Below are 16,322 nucleotides of genomic sequence, written 5' to 3' on the forward strand. Positions count from 1 at the left end.
CTCTTATAATCCTTTAATTTAAATCCTTTTTATCCTGTTACCTTATACTCAATTCTTTCCGTACCTAGTGGATTTCTGGTAAAAATCAAAGTGTTCGGAATTGGATTCTGACGATCTTTGCATACACTTATATACCATATAGAGTGCCAATAAAATCTCAGAATATCCATAAAAGAACCCCTACCTAGTGTGGCATGAAAAGTTTTCTCATTCAGCAAAAACACTATTCATAAGGGTTTCAAAAATTTTCCAAAAATTGGAGTTATTACAAAAGGGTTGATAAGATTTGGCAAGAAAGGGAAGTTAGCACCTAGATACATAGGTCCTTTTGAGATTTTGAGTCATGTGGGAAAGGTGGCCTACGAGTTGGCCTTACCACCTCAGTATCGGCATTTGCATAATGTGTTCCATGTGTCGTTACTTAAGAAGTACAATCCTGACGCTAGCCATGTGATAGAATATGAACCTGTAGAAATTCAGGCAGACCTGTCATTTGTGGAGCAATCGGTTAAAATACTCGACTGGCAAGTAAAGAGTCTTAGAAATAAGTCAGTAAAGTTAGTAAAAGTGCTTTGGAGGAACCCTAAGGTCGAAGAGTCTACTTGGGAGTTAGAGTCTGATATGCGTTCCCGGCATCCTCATATTTTCTCTTAGATTCTGGGGACATAATCCCTTAAGGGGGAGAGGATGTTATGACCGGCATTTTATGTAATATTATTTGTGGATTGGGTATAATATTAAAGTCAAATGAAAATATATTCAATGATTGTACGCTAGTGTGAGTGAAAATTTCTGCATTATAAATTTGCTTTGTGTAGTATATGATTTTTCAAAGCAAGAGTTTATTTAATTTCTTTATTTTTGATTTATAAGGAATATTCTAAGCTTTGGAAATTTTTTCTTTTAAAAGGTATTTTGTTCACAAATTTTGAAAATAATTTTATAAAGTCTCTAAAAATCCAAGTTATTTTATGATATAAATTTTATAATTTTTGAACTTGTATTTTATTTTATAAAAATAAATCTTTATAAATTTTATTTGTTATAATTAGCAAATTACGTGGCTACCCTTGCATGCAAATACTCATCCAATTCAACTTAGGGGCAAGGAAGACATTTCCAACCCCACTCACTTTCATTCTACTAACCAAATTACCCCTTTACCCTTGCATGCAAATCTACCTAACTATATTGGAAGGTTACTCTTGTAAAATCTCAAATCCACTCACTTTTGGCCAAATAAAAACCAAACTAACATGATTATTACTCCACATTCACCCCACCATTTCCACACTCCTCCTTTCCTCCCCCTCCTCTCGGTTTTTCCCCCTCCCCTCTCGGAAATTCCCAAAAACCGAGCCCCCATCCCCTTCTTTCTTCATTTCTCACTCAAATAATCATCCTATTATCAAGTAATCCTACTCCCTACATGTTGTTCTTGTATATCTTAAGAGTGTAGAGTAGAAAAACTTATGTGTTGACCTTGCATGGTGGTGTTTTGTTAAAACTCCAAGTGAATATCCTTGATTCTTGTGAATTCAAGGCTTTCACCATGAGTTATAGTAGCAAAGGGTTGAGAATGGCTAGACATGAGTATGCTACACTCATGCAATTGTTGTTTTCACCCTAATCCATTCGGCCATGACTTGATAGGAGTCGAATGGATGGTGTTTTGGTTGCCATGTTCCATTTTGTGTGTTTTTGTGATGATAACATGAAAATCTTAGTGAAGTCTTGATAAAACTCCTTGCATGCTAAGTGATCATCTAGGTATATCTTATGCTAGGCTTGCATGTCAATTTTATGATAGAACATATGTAGAAAATATGTTGTTTTGGTTTGAAAAACCCGAAGGCATGCATGCATGAGGATTTCTCTTAGAATGTTGTAAGATTTTGATCATTTGGAAAGATTTTATTAGTGAGCCTTAATTTCAGTAGGAATAATGTGTTAATATTGATTTATGCTTCTTGTTGCATGGTAATAATTCGTGGTTATCTTTTATAAAAATATGTATCTTGTTGTTTCAAAAGCATGAAGATTTGTGATTTGTGAAGTGTAGTCTCTTTTGTTTTGCCATAATTGTACCTTAGGTAAGGATGATCTCACCAAGGTTATTTTGAGAAAAAGGAAGTTAGTTCAGTAGAATACCATGTATAAGTCTTGGTTTAAGTATTTAGTTGTTGTTAGTTGGGTTTGTCAAGTCAAAACCTTGGAAAATGAGAGTTATAGTTTCTGCAGAAAAATCAGTATAGCACCCTGAGGTTTAGAGTGAGTTTTGACCATGTCATTGGTGTGCACTTTGAGGCCCAAGCTACCAGAAGTTAGTATTGGGAGTATATAAAAGGTTTTAGGAGTTGGTTGGAGGTTTGCATGTCATTTGGTTAGGTGTACAAGTAGAATCACAAAATCTGTCCAGCAGGGGACAGTTTTGTTGCAACTTAGAAATAGGGAGATTTGACCATGTCATGGGTAGGCCCTCATTAGGCACAATTGGGCCTTAGTTAGAGGGAGTGTCAGAGAAGTTTTTCCAACCATAGTTCATAGGATATGAGTTAGAACCATGTGTCACAAGTTAATTCAAGTCAGGGCATTTTCTGCCCAGAAAAACAGGGGAACCTTGGACTTTTAGCTTAGGCCCAAGAAGGCCCAAGCCAGGCCCTTGAGCCACATGAAGTTTGTGAGATGCCCTTAGGTCAGGAGAGTTTTGTGTAAAAGTTTTGAAGGAAAACTTGTAGTTTAAGAGTGTCTAATGTACTCAAAAAACCATAGTTGTCATTCTGAAATTTGCACCAGTGAGCACTATCACTTATCATATAGTTTTAGAACACTTAGAAGTGAGTATTAGGTCGACCACCATAGTTGTAATGTCACACCCCCAACTTAAATAGCGAAATAAATATAGCTATTACATCATTTTAATGAAGGATACACAACCAATCCAAGATCTTACAGTTTAGGGTTTGGAACAGCCCATCACTACCAGCTATTACATCTGATTACAAATACCGAATCCTCACAGCTATTATTACTTATTCTACCTGAGCTCGAACATAAGCATCAGCATCACAGGTCTTACGGGCAGTCTGCTTGAATCTAACCATAGCTGCTAGCTGTAGTATCAGGGTAAAGCAAGAAGTGAGCCAAAAGCTCAACAAGTGCTAACAGTACAACGCAAAACATAAATCGAGATATACCTTTAGGAATGACAATGGAAAGACATAATCAATGATAAAGAGAGATAAAACTTATGTGAGTTGGCATCATTTTGCTTGCATCAAAACAATTTTAAAATCATTCTTAATCAAAATCATTTTATGACGCTACGGATTACAGCCGGTGATCAGCCGCGAAGTAATCCCGAACCTCGCTGGGTTCTAAAACATTATTGGGAATCCCTAGGCAACTTTTAAGCCTAATATAAGTGTGGAAAGGACTCGCGTCTCAGTCCAGATCCACCATTCAAAGAAAACATTTATCCCCCTTTGGGACTGAAAAATCCACATTTTAATCATTTTAAAAACTGATGCCGATTTATGACAAAATCTCTTTCGACTGTAATCATTTTTATCAAGGGATTATAGATCAACTTGAAACACTGGAAATATGACACTAAAATCTCAGGGCCATGATCCACTAGACTTTACTATATTAGGGTAATTGAGAGGTTTCCATAAACAAGAACTTTGACAAGGAAATTGAGTGAGGCTATTGGATAATATGAAAGAGTAATGCCAAACTAGGCTTAAAGCAATGGTTGTAGACAAGGTATAGGTATTAGAACATCAAGAAGATAAGCATCACTGGTTCCAATAGGATAGAGGTGTTAAAATATAAAGAAAGTGATCATCAGCTCAAGATATAACAGGGTATCAAGCTTTAGGGTAATGATAGGGTTATCAAACAATCATGAATGAATTTAAGAAATGATTGGCTTTTAGGTATCAAGATAAAGTTTCTATCGAGGTTATTTCAAGAGTTGAATCAAAGCATCAGGGTGCAATATCAAGATTTCTCAGGGATCAATAGCATGATAATCAAAAGGATCAATAAAGTATTATAACAAATCTCTATTTTATCATGGCATTAAACTATCATGAAAGACTTTTGAACTACTTGCAATACGTACTCGAGGGTTCATGGCATCTCTATGTAACTCAAAGATAAACAAAAGATACGCTTGATTTAAATATATCAAAATGACTCAGGATAATTGCATCGATATATATATATATGAACTGTTTACAGTAAATACGAAGGTCAAGTTGAATCACTTGCCTTGAGATAGACTGGTCTGGTCTGACTGGTAGGAGCAACAACTGGAGCTTCACTCGACTTTTATGGCAAGTTTTCCCTCGTCTCGAGATCCTACATAAATAATAATAATCCTCATTATAATATATTCTTACCATCTTAACCTATTTACAACCCGAAATTAAACATGGATGGCACTTAGGCCTATACGCACTTAATTCATATCCACCATTATATTTTCAAATGTACACACGTAGCCACATAATCACATATCGTATATTAATACCAAATAACATCATATACACCATAATGCCACACTAGGCTTGGATGATCTCGACTCACCACTTAAGTCACTTGGTCGCTAACTAAACAAAGTCTTCAAATTTGGGCTTCCTAACTCAATGCGCCTTTCCTAAATTATCCAAAACCTATTGACCGTCACTTGTGCCTTTTGCTCTACTGACCTTATACTATCTTACAACTATGGTGGTCGACCTAATACTCACTTCTAAGTGTTCTAAAGCTATGTGATAAGTGAAAGTGCTCACTGGTGCAAATTTCAGAATGGTAACTAAGGTTTCTTGAGTGCATTAGACACTCTTAAACTACAAGTTTTTCTTCAAAATTTTTACACAAGACTCTCCTGACCTAAGGCATCTCACAAGTTTGATGTGGCTCAAAGGCCTGGCTTGGGCCTTCTTGGGCCTAAGCTAAAAGTCCAAGGTTCCCCTGTTTTTCTGGGCAGAAAATGCCCTGACTTGAATTAACTTGTGACACATGGTTCTAGCTCATATCCTATGAACTATGGTTGGAAAAACTTCTCTGGCATACCCTCTAACTAAGGCCCAATTGGGCCTAATGAGGGCCTACCCATGACATGGCCAAATCTCCCTATTTCTAAGTTGCAACAAAACTGTCCCCTGCTGGACAGATTTTGTTATTCTACTTGTGCACCTAACCAAATGACATGCAAACCTCCAACCAACTCCTAAAACCTATTATATACTCCCCATACTAACTTCTGGTAGCTTGGGCCTCAAAGTGCACATCAATGACATGGTCAAAACTCACTCTAAACCTCAGGGTACTAACTGATTTTTCTGCAGAAACTATAACTCTCATTTTTCCAAGGCTTTGACTTGACAAACCTATCTAACAACAACTCAAAACTTAAACAAAGACTTATACATGGTATTCTACTGAACTAACTCCCTTTTTCTCAAAATAACCTTGGTGAGATCATCCTTACCTAAGGTGCAACTATGGCAAAACAAAAGAGACTACTCTTTACAAATCACAAACCTTTATGCTCTTGAAGCAACAAGATATATATATTTTTTTATAATAGATAACCACGAATTATTACCATGCAATAAGAAGTATAAATCAATATTAATACATTATTCCTACTGAAATTAAGGCTCACTAACAACATGAATCTAAATGATCAAAACTTCCAAAAAAAAATCAAAAGTGATTTACATGCATGCATGCTTTCGGATCTTTCAAGCCAAAGCAACATGATTTCCAAATAAATCTTTATCATAATTCAACATGCAAGCCTAACATGGATTACAACTAAATGATAAACTAGCATGCAAAAGGGTTTTATCAAGCTTTTACTATAAAATTCACGTTATCATCACAAAATACACAAAAATGTAATAAGGCAACAAAACACCATCCATTCGGCTCCTATCAAGTCATGGCCGAATGGATTAGGGTAAGAACAACATTTCATAAGTGTAACACTCTTATGTCTAGCCATTCTTGACCCTATGATACTATATCTCATGGTGAAAGCCTTAGATTCACAAGAATCAAGGAGGTTCACTTTGAGTTTAACAAAAACATCACCATGCAAGGTCAAAACATAGGTTTTTCACTCTAAACTTTTGAAATATATATAAGAATAACATATAGGGAGTAAAATTACTTGGATATAAGATGATTGTTTGAGTGAGAGTTGAAGAAAGAAGGGGATGGGGCTCGGTTTTGGTGGTTGCCGAGAGGGGAGGGGAAAAACCGAGAGGTGAGGGAGGAGGGAGGGAGAAGAGAGTGAAGTGGTGGGGTGAAGTGAGGTGATGATCACTTCTTGGACTTGTTTTTATGCATTGATTTGACTATAATGTGAGTGGGTTTGAGATTTTACAAGAGTAACCCTCCAATATAGTTAGGTAGATTTGCATGCAAGGGTAAAGGGGTAAATTGGTTAGCAAAATGTGAGTTAGTGGGGTTGAGAATGTCTTCTTTGCCCTTTGATTAAATAGAAGAGAGTTTGCATGCAAGGTTATTCATGTAATTTGATAAATATGACAACTAAAATTTATAATGATTTATTTTTATAAAATAAAATACAAGTTCAAAAATTATAAAATTTATACCATAAATTAACTCGTATTTTTAGAGACTTTATAAAATCATTTTCAAAATTTGTGAACAAAATGCCTTTTAAAAGAAGATTTTTCCAAAGCTTAGAATATTCCTTATAAATCAAAAATAAAGAAATTAAATAAACTCTTGCTTTGAAAAATCATATACTACCCAAAGCAAATTTATAATGCAGAAATTTTCACTCACACAAACGTACAATCATTGAATATATTTTCATTTGACTTAATATTATACCAAATTCACAAATAATATTACATAAAATACCGGTCGTAACATCCTCTCCCCCTTAAGGGATTCTGTCCCCAGAATCTAAGAGAATAGATGAGGATACCGGGAACGCATATCAGACTCTAACTCCCAAGTCGACTCTTCGACCTTAGGGTTCCTCCAAAGTACTTTTACTAACTTTACTGACTTATTTCTAAGACTCTTTACTTGCCAGTCGAGTATTTTAACCGGTTGCTCCACAAATGACAGGTCTGCCTGAATTTCTACGGGTTCATATTCTATCACATGGCTAGTGTCAGGATTATATTTCTTAAGTAACGACACATGGAACACATTATGCACATGCCGATACTGAGGTGGTAAGGCCAACTCGTAGGCCACCTTTCCTACTTGACTCAAAATCTCAAAAGGACCTATGTATCTAGGTGCTAACTTTCCTTTCTTGCCATATCTCATCAACCCTTTCCTAGGTGACACCTTTAGCAACACAGCTTCGCCAATTTGGAATTGAACATCCTTACGCGCCGGATCCGCATACTTCCTCTGTCTATCTTGAGCAGCAAGCAACCTTTTCTGAATTAACTTGACTGAGTCATGCAACTGTTGTACCAATTCTGAGCCGAGAATTCTTCCTTCTCCTACTTCATCCCAACTTGTTGGTGATCTACATTTTCGCCCGTACAAAGCTTCATATGGTGGCATGCCGATACTGGAATGATAGTTGTTGTTATATGAGAATTCAATCAATGGCAGGTGGTCGTCCCAACTTCCTGCAAAATCGATTGCACAACTGCGCAACATGTCTTCGATTGTTTGAATCGTCCTTTCACTCTGACCATCAGTCTGCGGGTGATACGCCGTGCTCATATTCAACTTCGTGCCAAGACATTCCTGGAATTGCTTCCAGAACCTCGAGTTAAATCGGGGATCTCTGTCTGAAACTATTGATACGGGTACTCCATGCCTTAATACAATTTCGTGCACATACAGATGAACCAACTTGTCCAGTGACGACTTCTCATTTATTGGAAGGAAATGCGCCGACTTCGTAAGATGATCAATTATAACCCATATTGCGTCATGTCCGGATTTTGTTCGCGGTAGTCCTACTATAAAGTCCATAGCGATATTTTCCCATTTCCATTCTGGAATCTTCAGGGGCTGAATTAATCCGCTTGGTCGTTGATGTTCTGCCTTTACTTTCTGACAAGTATAGCACTTCGCAACCCATTCTGCCACGTCTCGCTTCATATTTGGCCACCAAAAGTTCTTCTTTAACTCTTGATACATCTTGGTGCTTCCCGGGTGGATTGAAAATTTCGAATGGTGGGCTTCACGGAGGATCTTATTCTTTAATTCAGGTACATGAGGAATCCATATTCTGGATGAAAACCTTAGTATTCCTTGCTCATCCCTTTTAGTATTAATCTCTTCTCCAGATAACTGATTTTTCTCTTTTTCCATTACTTCCTCTTGACACTTCTTTATCTTTTCCATTAGTGTTGGCTGAAAGGTCATTGCACGACAAACTTCTTTGACTTTCCCATAAGCACAAAGTTCCAATTCAAATTTTCCGATTTCTTCAGATAACTCTTTTGATGTTATCATCATATTCAATCTCTCCTTCCGACTCAGCGCATCGGCCACTACGTTCGCCTTTCCAGGATGGTAATTTATCGAACAGTCATAGTCCTTGATCAATTCCAGCCATCTCCTCTACCTCATATTGAGCTCTTTCTGAGTAAAAATGTACTTTAAACTCTTGTGATCCGTGTAGATTTCACACTTCTCTCCATAGAGATAGTGTCTCCAAATCTTGAGTGCGAACACTATGGCGGCTAGTTCCAAGTCATGCGTCGGATACTTTAACTCGTGCGGCTTCAACTGTCTTGACGCATATGTTATTACCTTACTGTGTTGCATCAACACACAACCCAAACCCTTATGTGAAGCGTCGCTGAATATTACAAAATTCCCTTGATCATCTGGAAGTACCAACACCGGAGCTGTTACCAACTTCTGTTTTAACTCTTGAAAGCTATTTTCACATTCTGCACTCCATTCAAACTTTTGATTCTTTCTGGTTAACTTGGTCAATGGCGTGGCGATCTTCGAGAAATCCTTGACGAATCTTCTATAGTATCCGGCCAATCCTAGAAAACTTCGCACTTCCGTAGGAGTCTTTGGCCTCTCCCAACTCATAACTGCCTCAATCTTCACCGGATCCACTTTAACTCCCTCATTTCCAATAACATGCCCCAAAAATTGAACTTCTTTTAACCAAAACTCACATTTGGTAAACTTGGCATACAACTTCTCTTGTCGGAGTATCTCCAATGCTATCCAGAGGTGCTGCTTATGTTCTTCTTCCGACTTAGAATAAATAAGGATGTCATCAATAAATACCATGACAAATTTATCCAAATACTTCTTAAATACTCGATTCATCAGATCCATAAATGCGGCCGGAGCGTTGGTCAATCCAAACGGCATTACTAGGAATTCATAATTCTCATATCTGGTCCTAAATGCGGTCTTGGGAATATCTTCTTCCTTGATCTTTAATTGATGGTATCCCGATCTCAAATCAATCTTCGAAAAGCATTTTGCTCCCTTTAACTGATCAAAAAGGTCATCTATCCTTGGTAGCGGGTAGCGGTTCTTGATCGTTACTTTATTCAACTCCCGGTAATCTATGCATAGACGCATACTCCCATCTTTCTTCTTCACAAAGAGAACAGGTGCTCCCCATGGCGACGTACTTGGTCGTATCACTCCCTTATCCAATAATTCTTGTAGCTGGCTCGCCAACTCTTTCATTTCTGCTGGTGCCATCCTATACGGAGCCTTTGAAACTGGTTCCGTGCCTGGAGCAAGGTTGATCTCGAACTCAATTTGTCGATCTGGTGGTAAGCCTGGTAGTTCGTCGGGAAACACATCGGGGAACTCATTAACTACAGGAATATCTTCCATGCTGGGGCTGCCTCTCTCTGAATCCACTACATATGCTAGGAACGACTCACAACCTTTTCTAAGTAACTTCTTAGCCTGAATAATTGTAAGAAATAGTTGCTCTTGCCTCTGCCCCTAAAATACTACCTTCTCTCCACTCTTCGTCTTTAAATACACTCTCTTGGTCTTACAATTTATCTGAGCGCTATTCTCTCCTAACCAATCCATTCCTAAAATTATATCAAACTCTCCCAGCTTGAAGAGTATCAAGTCGGCTGAGAACTTATATCCCGAAATATCAATCTCACATTTTGGACAAAATTGATTCACAGGAATCTTCTCTTGGTTCGCAATTACCACATTTACTACCTCACTCATAACCGTTTTATCACATTGGAGCTTATCAACAAAAGATTCTGATATGAAAGATCTTGTTGCTCCCGAATCAATCAATACCTTAGCTTTGACATTATTGAATAAAAGTGTACCTGCTATCACCTCAGAATTCTGAACAGCATCTTTCATCTTTAGATCAAATGTCCTTGCTGTTGCTTGCGGGGTTGGTGCGGGTGGTGGAGGTAATGCCAATACCTCAGCTGGCACGCTTGCACTGGTACTTGCCACGTTCATCAGAGCTCTGACTGGTCCTGTTGCCTTACACTCCCTAGCCATGTGTCCAGTCTTCCCACACTTGTAACACGTAACTCCTGGCTTCGGCATCTTGCACTCGTTTGCCAAATGTCCCTTCTGATTGCACCTATAACAGGTCATACTCAGCTTATTGCATACTCCGGGGTGCCTTCTTCCACAGTGCTTGCATTCTGGCCTCTGGAACCTGTTTTCTCCAACTTGCCCTTGGCATGCCTGATTGTTCCCTTTTGATTCTTGCCTTTTTCCCAAATTTCCCTTCCTTTGAAAATTTCCGCCCTTCTGAAAACCAATCCTCTTTACATTCCGATCTTGCGAACTTCCAGCTTCAGACTTTTCTCCATAAAATGGAACCTTCCTCTTCTTGTTATCCCTCTCTTTCCTTGACTGCATCCCATTATTCTCAATCAGAGCAGCTTTCTGTACTACTCCCGCATAAGTTTCAAGCTCAAACATAGCCACCCTATCTCTGATCCAAGGCTCCAATCCTTGCTGAAATTTCTTTGCTTTTTCTTCCTCAGTGCTAGTATACTTTGTCACAAACCTTGACACCTCAGTGAACTTCTTCTCATATTCCTATACAGTCATGTTCCCTTGCTTTAACTCAAGAAATTTTAGCTCCATCTGATTCTGCATGTACTTAGGGTAATACTTGTCCAGAAATAACTTCTTAAATCTCTCCCAAGAAACCTGTTGAGTGACTTCCATAGCTTTTACTGATTCCCACCAATAGATGACTTCTCCCTTCAAGAAGTAAGTGGCATACGGCGTCTTCTGATCGTCTCCTAACTGTACCAACTCAAAAGCCCTTTCCATCTCCTTGATCCATGTGTTTGCTATCACTGGATCAGTGGTATCATGAAATACAGGTGGATTCACATTCTGAAAAGCTTTGAAAGTGACAATTTGTCTAGGTGGTACTGGTGGTTCGGGTGGTTGGTGTGGCTCACGGTTATCTTGGTTTTCAATTCGTTGTTGAAGAGTTAGTTGTTGTTGAGCTATAGCATTGGTTTGCTGTTGCAAGGTTTCCAGTAGTCGAAGAATGTTTGGGTCTGTGGTGAAGGTGGTTGTTGGGTTCTTCTTTTTGGGAGGCATGATCCTGAAATAAGAGTTGTGTCATAACAGATATGAATGATAAAATGATTCGAGGGTATCGCATGGCATTCTCATTGACATATGGGGTCAAGTTTCCAAATTAAGCAGATATGATGATAAAAACATAAAATAACAGTTGAGAGCAAATGGAACAATAGCACATAATTATTGAAATTTTTAAAGGTCACAGTACATAGGATTGGGACATAGTCTGATTCTAGGAATAACAGGCTTATTTAAAGGAAAGACGGAAACAACTGGGGATTCCATAGAGTCTGATAGTACAACAACATGAAAGGTAAATGGAAAGAACTAAGGCTCCACTCCATCTGAACGGGGCTTGGTAGTCTTTTCCTCTCGAAGCGTCTTCACAATGCTCTGGAGCTCATCCGCCACCATCTGAATGACATACTGGCTGGTACGGTCCCGGTGTGCTGGCATCTCCTCAAGCTTAGTGTTGACGTACTGAACCAAGGTCTCAAGTCTCGCAATCATCTGCTCCTTGGGCTTCCCTTCGTAGTTTCGGCTGTCCGGATACACGTTCTTCAGTCGGTCTATCAGTCGGTCGTACTTGCCCTGAAGCATGTCGAACTCGCGCCTCAACTCAGCATACACGGAGAAAGCAATAGTGACGTCCGACCCAGAGGATGACGAGGAATGCGCCCTTTGCTGACAACCAATAAGAGGAGTATTAATAATAATTTACTTAACCTACTCTCTCGCATAATATCTATAACCTACACACAAATCCTATAACCTATTTGGGCTGTCCAGGGACTCTAAACCGTAGCTCTGATACCAAAACCTGTCACACCCCCAACTTAAATAGCGAAATAAATATAGCTATTACATCATTTTAATGAAGGATACACAACCAATCCAAGATCTTACAGTTTAGGGTTTGGAACATCCCATCACTACTAGCTATTACATCTGATTACAAATATCAAATCCTCACAGCTATTATTACTTATTCTACCTGAGCTCGAACATAAGCATCAGCATCACAGGTCTTACGGGCAGTCTGCTTGAATCTAACCATAGCTGCTAGCTGTAGTATCAGGGTAAAGCAAGAAGTGAGCCAAAAGCTCAACAAGTGCTAACAGTACAACGCAAAACATAAATCGAGATATACCTTTAGGAATGACAATGGAAAGACATAATCAATGATAACGAGTGATAAAACTTATGTGAGTTGGCATCATTTTGCTTGCATCAAAACAATTTTAAAATCATTCTTAATCAAAATCATTTTATGACGCTACGGATTACAGCCGGTGATCAGCCGCGAAGTAATCCCGAACCTCGCTGGGTTCTAAAACATTATTGGGAATCCCTAGGCAACTTTTAAGCCTAATATAAGTGTGGAAAGGACTCGCGTCTCAGTCCAGATCCACCATTCAAAGAAAACATTTATCCCCCTTTGGGACTGAAAAATCCACATTTTAATCATTTTAAAAACTGATGCCGATTTATGACAAAATCTCTTTCGACTGTAATCATTTTTATCAAGGGATTATAGATCAACTTGAAACACTGGAAATATGACACTAAAATCTCAGGGCCATGATCCACTAGACTTTACTATATTAGGGTAATTGAGAGGTTTCCATAAACAAGAACTTTGACAAGGAAATTGAGCGAGGCTATTGGATAATATGAAAGAGTAATGCCAAACTAGGCTTAAAGCAATGGTTGTAGACAAGGTATAGGTATTAGAACATCAAGAAGATAAGCATCACTGGTTCCAATAGGATAGAGGTGTTAAAATATAAAGAAAGTGATCATCAGCTCAAGATATAACAGGGTATCAAGCTTTAGGGTAAGGATAGGGTTATCAAACAATCATGAATGAATTTAAGAAATGATTGGCTTTTAGGTATCAAGATAAAGTTTCTATCGAGGTTATTTCAAGAGTTGAATCAAAGCATCAGGGTGCAATATCAAGATTTCTCAGGGATCAATAGCATGATAATCAAAAGGATCAATAAAGTATTATAACAAATCTCTATTTTATCATGGCATTAAACTATCATGAAAGACTTTTGAACTACTTGCAATACGTACTCGAGGGTTCATGGCATCTCTATGTAACTCAAAGATAAACAAAAGATACGCTTGATTTAAATATATCAAAATGACTCAGGATAATTGCATCGATATATATATGAACTGTTTACAGTAAATACGAAGGTCAAGTTGAATCACTTGCCTTGAGATAGACTGGTCTGGTCTGACTGGTAGGAGCAACAACTGGAGCTTCACTCGACTTTTATGGCAAGTTTTCCCTCGTCTCGAGATCCTACATAAATAATAATAATCCTCATTATAATATATTCTTACCATCTTAACCTATTTACAACCCGAAATTAAACATGGATGGCACTTAGGCCTATACGCACTTAATTCATATCCACCATTATATTTTCAAATGTACACACGTAGCCACATAATCACATATCGTATATTAATACCAAATAACATCATATACACCATAATGCCACACTAGGCTTGGATGATCTCGACTCACCACTTAAGTCACTTGGTTGCTAACTAAACAAAGTCTTCAAATTTGGGCTTCCTAACTCAATGTGCCTTTCCTAAATTATCCAAAACCTATTGACCCTCACTTGTGCCTTTTGCTCTACTGACCTTATACTATCTTACAACTATGGTGGTCGACCTAATACTCACTTCTAAGTGTTCTAAAGCTATGTGATAAGTGAAAGTGCTCACTGGTGCAAATTTCAGAATGGTAACTAAGGTTTCTTGAGTGCATTAGACACTCTTAAACTACAAGTTTTTCTTCAAAATTTTTACACAAGACTCTCCTGACCTAAGGGCATCTCACAAGCTTGATGTGGCTCAAAGGCCTGGCTTGGGCCTTCTTGGGCCTAAGCTAAAAGTCCAAGGTTCCCCTGTTTTTCTGGGCAGAAAATACCCTGACTTGAATTAACTTGTGACACATGGTTCTAGCTCATATCCTATGAACTATGGTTGGAAAAACTTCTCTGACATACCCTCTAACTAAGGCCCAATTGGGCCTAATGAGGGTCTACCCATGACATGGCCAAATCTCCCTATTTCTAAGTTGCAACAAAATTGTCCCCTGCTGGACAGATTTTGTTATTCTACTTGTGCACCTAACCAAATGACATGCAAACCTCCAACCAACTCCTAAAACCTATTATATACTCCCCATACTAACTTCTGGTAGCTTGGGCCTCAAAGTGCACATCAATGATATGGTCAAAACTCACTCTAAACCTCAGGGTACTAAACTGATTTTTCTGCAGAAACTATAACTCTCATTTTTCCAAGGCTTTGACTTGACAAACCTATCTAACAACAACTCAAAACTTAAACAAAGACTTATACATGGTATTCTACTGAACTAACTCCCTTTTTCTCAAAATAACCTTGGTGAGATCATCCTTACCTAAGGTGCAACTATGGCAAAACAAAAGAGACTACTCTTTACAAATCACAAACTTTTATGCTCTTGAAGCAACAAGATATATATTTTTTTATAATAGATAACCACGAATTATTACCATGCAATAAGAAGTATAAATCAATATTAATACATTATTCCTACTGAAATTAAGGCTCACTAACAACATGAATCTAAATGATCAAAACTTCCAAAAAAAAATCAAAAGTGATTTACATGCATGCATGCTTTCGGATCTTTCAAGCCAAAGCAACATGATTTCCAAATAAATCTTTATCATAATTCAACATGCAAGCCTAACATGGATTACAACTAAATGATCAACTAGCATGCAAAAGGGTTTTATCAAGCTTTTACTATAAAATTCACGTTATCATCACAAAATACACAAAAATGTAACAAGGCAACAAAACACCATCCATTCGGCTCCTATCAAGTCATGGCCGAATGGATTAGGGTAAGAACAACATTTCATAAGTGTAACACTCTTATGTCTAGCCATTCTTGACCCTATGATACTATATCTCACGGTGAAAGCCTTAGATTCACAAGAATCAAGGAGGTTCACTTTGAGTTTAACAAAAACATCACCATGCAAGGTGAAAACATAGGTTTTTCACTCTAAACTTTTGAAATATATATAAGAATAACATATAGGGAGTAAAATTACTTGGATATAAGATGATTGTTTGAGTGAGAGTTGAAGAAAGAAGGGGATGGGGCTCGGTTTTGGTGGTTGCCGAGAGGGGAGGGGAAAAACCGAGAGGTGAGGGAGGAGGGAGGGAGAAGAGAGTGAAGTGGTGGGGTGAAGTGAGGTGATGATCACTTCTTGGACTTGTTTTTATGCATTGATTTGACTATAATGTGAGTGGGTTTAAGATTTTACAAGAGTAACCCTCCAATATAGTTAGGTAGATTTGCATGCAAGGGTAAAGGGGTAAATTGGTTAGCAAAATGTGAGTTAGTGGGGTTGAGAATGTCTTCTTTGCCCTTTGATTAAATAGAAGAGAGTTTGCATGCAAGGTTATTCATGTAATTTGATAAATATGACAACTAAAATTTATAATGATTTATTTTTATAAAATAAAATACAAGTTCAAAAATTATAAAATTTATACCATAAATTAACTCGTATTTTTAGAGACTTTATAAAATCATTTTCAAAATTTGTGAACAAAATGCCTTTTAAAAGAAGATTTTTCCAAAGCTTAGAATATTCCTTATAAATCAAAAATAAAGAAATTAAATAAACTCTTGCTTTGAAAAATCATATACTACCCAAAGCAAATTTATAATG

Source organism: Apium graveolens, chromosome 4 (genome assembly GCF_009905375.1).
Source record: "Apium graveolens cultivar Ventura chromosome 4, ASM990537v1, whole genome shotgun sequence".
Taxonomy (NCBI): Eukaryota; Viridiplantae; Streptophyta; class Magnoliopsida; order Apiales; family Apiaceae; genus Apium; species Apium graveolens.